The following is a 5,444-nucleotide window of genomic DNA, read 5'->3' on the forward strand; positions in this document are numbered from 1 at the left end:
CTGCTGAAAGTACCTCATGTAGCATGTCAACCCGATCACCATGTAACTGTTTGTCTTCCCATAACCTGAAGTGGACCCTGTGAGACCCTTGGCAGCTACTATAACCCTTCAGCATCCTAGATTTGGTTTGGGGTGGCTGCTGCAGAAGCTGGAAGAGCATGATAATCACCTGCTACTCATCCTGCAAGGCAGATGCTTTCAGAGCAGAAAGCTTTTCCAGCCCCTGGCCATGCATGATTAGACCTGCATATATTCACGTGTCTGTGTATCCATATTCTGGTGGATGCTTGCGTTGCTGCTGGTCTCAGCTCAGAAATGACACTTTCCAATAAATATACTCCAGCCAGCTGTTTAAGAACAAGATTACCTTATGTGGGTAGTGAAGAAGACAAAAAGGGTGGGAGTGTTTTGGCAGAAAAGCCCCGGTTTGTGTAACCTGTCCGGCGAAGCCTCATTATACGGAAGAGTGAGGTTGTGGAAAACCTTATCTTTTGGAATTGGCCTAAGATATATTGGCCTAGACTATATCATGCATAGACTTCATTTTTATTGCGCTTCAATTTACTGCACTTCACAGGTATTGTGTTTTTTACAAATTGAAGGTTTGTGGCAACCCTACATCAAACAAGTCTATTGGTGTCATTTTCCCAACAGCATTTACTCACTTCATGTCTTTGTGTCACATTTTGGTAATTCTTGAAATATTTCGAATTTTTTCCTTGTTATTATATTTGTTATGGTGATCTGTGATCAGTGATCTTTGATGTTACTATTGTTTTGGGGCACCACAAGCCACACCCATATGAGACAGCAAACTTAATTGATAACTGTTGTGGTGTTCTGACTGCTTCAACAACAATGTTGAAATTAGACCAGTTAATAACCTTACAATGGTCTCTAAGTGTTCAAGTGAAAGGAAGAGTCACATGTCTCTCACTTTAAATCAAAAGCTAGAAACGATTAAGCTTAGTGAGGAAGGCGTGTCAAAAGTTGAGGAGACAGGCTGAAAGCTAAGCCAAGTTGTGAATGCAAAGGAAAAGTTCTTGAAGGAAATTAAAAGTGAACACACAATGATAAGAAAACAAAACAGCCTTATTGCTGATATGGAGAAAGTTTTAGTGGTCTGGATAGAAGAGCAAACCAGCCACAGCATGCCCTTAAGCCAAAGTCTAATCCAGAGCAAGACCTTAACACTCTTCAATTCTATGAAGGGTGAGAGGAGCGAGGAAGCTGCAGAAGAAAAGTCTGAAGCTATTAGAGGTTGGTTCATGAGGTTTAAGGAAAGAAGCCATTTCCAGAACATAAAAGTGCAGGGTGAAGCAGCAAGTGCTGACATAGAAGCTGCAGCAAGTTATCCAGAAGATCCAGCTAAGATAATTAATGAAGGTGGCTACACTAAACAACAGATTTTCAATGTGGAAGAAATAGCCTTCTATTGGAAGATGTCACTTAGGACTTTCATAGTTAGAGAGGAGAAGTCGATGCCTGGTTTCAAAACTTCAAAGGACAAGCTGACTCTCTTGTTAAAGGCTAATGCAGCTGGTGACTTGAAGTCAAAGCCAGTGCTAATTTACCATTCCAAAAATCCTAGAGCCCTTATGAATTATTCTAAACCTACTCTGGCTGTGCTCTATAAACGGAACAACAAAGCCTGGTTGACAGCACATCTGTTTACTACATGGTTTTCTGAACATTTTAAGCCTACTGTTTAGACCTAGTGTTAAAAAAGAAAGATTCCTTTCAGCTCCTTGACAATGCACCTGGTCACCCAAGAGCTCTGATGGAGAGGTACAATGAGATTAATGTTTTCATGCCTGCTAACACAACATCCATTCTGCAGCCCATGGATCAAGGAATAATTTCTACTTTCAAGTCTTATTATTGAAGAACTATATTTCATAAGGCTATACCTGCCATAGATAGTGATTTCTCTAATGGATCTGGGCAAAGTCAATTGAAAACCTTCCAGAAAGGATTGACCATTCTAGATGTCATTAAGAACATTTGTGATTCATGGGAAGTGGTCAAAATATCAATATTGGTCAAAATATCAATATTAACAGGAGTTTGGAAGAAGTTGATTCCAACCCTCATGGATGACTTTGAGGGTTCAAGACTTCAGTGGAGGAAGTAACTGCAGACGTGGTAGAAATAGCAAGAGAACTAGAATTAGAAGTGCTGCCTGAAGAGGTGAGTGAATTGCTGCAATCTCATGATAAAACTTTAACAGATGAGGAGTTGCTTTTTATGGATAAGCAAAGAAAGTGGTTTCTTGAGGTGGAATCTACTCCTGGTGAAGATGCTGTGAAGATTGTTGAAATGACAAGAAAGGATTTAGAACATTACATAAACTTAGTTGATAAAGCAGCGGCATGGTTTGAGAGGACCGAGTCCAATTTTGAACGAAGTTCTACTCCGGGTAAAATACTATCAAACAGAATTGCATGCTACAGAGAAATTGTTCATGAAAGGAAGAATCAATCTATGGGCCAAACTTCATTGTTGTCTCATTTTAATAAACTGCCACATCCACCCCAGCCTTCAGCATCCACCACCCTGGTCAGTCAGCAGCATCAACATCGAGGTGAGACCCTCCACCAGCAAAGAGATTATGACTCTCTAAAGGCGCAGAAGATGTTTAACATTTTTTTTAGCAATAAAGTATTTTTTTAAACTTTTAATTTTATATTGGAGTAGAGTTGATTAACAGTGTTGTGTTAGTTTCAGGTGTACAGCAAAGTGATTCAGTTACACATATACATGTATCTATTCTTTTTCAAATTATTTTCGCACTTAGTCTGTCACATAATATTGAGCAGAGTTCCCTGTGCTATACAGTAGGTCCTTGTTGGTTATCCATTTTAAATATAGCAGTGTGTACATGTCAATCCCAAACTGCCTAATAAAGTATTTTTAAATTAAGGTATGTACGTTGTTTTTTAGACATTATGTTATTGCACACTTAATAGACTACAGTGGAGTGTAAACATAACTTTTACACGCACTGAGAAACCAAAAAATTCGTGACTTGCTTTATTGCAATATTTGCTTTACTGTGGTGGTCTGGAACCAAACCAGCAATGTCTCTGAGGTGTGCCTGTATAAGATGAAAGGGTACTGTTCAAAAAATAATTGGCCGCTCACGTGTCTACCACCCAGCCTAAGAAAGGGACAATTACCAGCCCCTTAAGAAGCCCCTGTGTGCCCATTTCTGAACACATCTGCCTCACTGGCTTCTCTCGGGAACTACCTTTCTGAATTTTGTTTTGCTTTATAGTTGTAATGGTTATGTATGTGTTCCTGAATAACACAGTATTTAGTTGTATTTGCCTTTTGAACTAGAAATAGATGGAATCTTTGATGACTTGCTTTTTTTGCTCCACATTCTATTTTTGAGCCTCATCCAGTCCCTTCCCTTCTCTCCTCTTTGCAGGCCTTCAGCCCAGATCCCCTCTGGGATTCTTGCATTTATCTTCTGACCAGGCTCTCTGTTGACAGACTCTTCCCTCCAGAATTCACTGTGCAAACCACCACCAAATCCTCACCTTAAAATGAGAAGTTATATTTAAAACTTTTCTAGCAGTGTATTCAGTGGCATGAGAAATGTTTACCTTTACAAATTTTGTATAAATATATATTACAAATCACACAAAATTTTAACAGTCGCTCTCTCTGGACGGTAGGATTATAGATAGCTTAATTTTTTTCTGTTTCCCAAGTTTTCATTGGAAGCCTTGGACGCAAGTTTCAGGTCTTCCCTGCTTTTATCTTCCCAGTTCCCAGTGGTTTCTGAGGTCTGACCTGGTGAAGAGGTGGGTGTGTAGGGCAAAAGAGCAGAACACGGAGCCCCCTTTCTCAATGACACGTTTGTAGTCAAAGCCACAGGCTTTCTTTCCCACCCCCAGTCCAGAGCATCATTATCTCATCTGAGGCAGGGCAGCCGGGCCCTTCAACCATTCTTGCAAACAGGGCCAGCATCATGGATGTGCCACCTCTGCAGTCACACAGGGGCCCACACTCAGAAGGGCTTTCTGCAGCTATGCTATCTCAAAAGTCTTGATTTTATTTTTGAACCTATGTTTTGTATGTGAAATCCGATGGGACAGTGGAGTATAGCAGAGGGCATATGCATGCATTGCACGTCTGCTGTTCTTGCTGCCCCATGAGCACAGAATTCCGGTTGTCCCACATGATTTCGAGTTCAGCAAGATGTAAGTGTATTTCATCTTTGATTGAGTAAGTTGGGGCGCTGACAGCCCTGAGAGGTCATGCTTTGCATTCAAACCAGGACTTGTTTTGAAGGTAGAAAAAGGGCAATGGTATTCTAAAGACATGAACAACCAAGGAATCTTATCGTAGCCTTTGTTTCTTTTGATACTCTCTGTATTAGCCAACCACATATCCTGAAAATGAAGACATAGGAGGAAAGGGAAATATTAGGGCACCCCATAGTTCCTTTTCCTTTCAGTCCTTCCTTATTCAACAGTAAGTTGAAGGTAGAGGGTTGGTGGAGTGAGCACATATCAAGAAGTGAAATAAAAACAAGTGAATTAGTTTGTGCAGCGTTTCCACTGTTCTGGTAAGAACGAAATACATAAGCACCTACAAGCTACGAAATATGAATTAGATCTTTTTAGTGATTCTGCTTATAAGTTAAATGCTCTTATAGTTGAATTTAAAACTGATATTTCACAATATAAAAATAAATGATAAAATTCAAGCTAATATTTTCAATTATTGCTTACTTAGAATAACATTAAATAACAATAAAAAAAAAAAGGCAAGGAAAGTTGAGAGAGAGACTGTGGGAAAACCTTTAACAGCACTTTTTTTGGGCCCCCAAAATTGTAGTTCCAAATCTATGGTTTATGTCGCCTTGCAGCTCATGAAAATCCAGGGTTTTTCTTTAAAACTCTTGTCTCTGCTGTGGCTACTTAAAGGCCATTTCGAGACCTGGAAGTCAATAGAAGACTCTTTTCTCTAAATCTCTGCTGTGCAATATCCATACCCTGAGGGAACAGGCTGGGGTAGAGAAAATGTAGGAAAACCACACTGTTAATATCTCAGAATACTGTCCCCCCTATATTAAAAACAAAAAACAGAACAACACCTAGCAACCATAAATTCGTTGAAGGCAAGGACCTTCTTTCTCTTGTGCTTAACCATAGAGCTTTCCTTTAATAGGGACTTAGTAGTTGTCCTTTTCCTCAATAAATGTTTGCTCATTTAAATGTAAAATGCTCTTTCATCATGCAGTTCTCAAACACCTTCAAAGCCTCCCTATTGCCTTAACCTACAAATTGAAACTCCTAACCAGGCATTTCAGGTTCTATAATCTGGGTTCAATCTACTTTTCCAAATTCATCTCCGAAGACTCCCTAGAACTCCGTCAGTAATGGTTGCACAAATACGGAATGACTGGATTACACAGCTCCTAGGAGTTA

Source organism: Balaenoptera musculus, chromosome 13, assembly GCF_009873245.2.
Source record: "Balaenoptera musculus isolate JJ_BM4_2016_0621 chromosome 13, mBalMus1.pri.v3, whole genome shotgun sequence".
Lineage (NCBI taxonomy): Eukaryota > Metazoa > Chordata > Mammalia > Artiodactyla > Balaenopteridae > Balaenoptera > Balaenoptera musculus.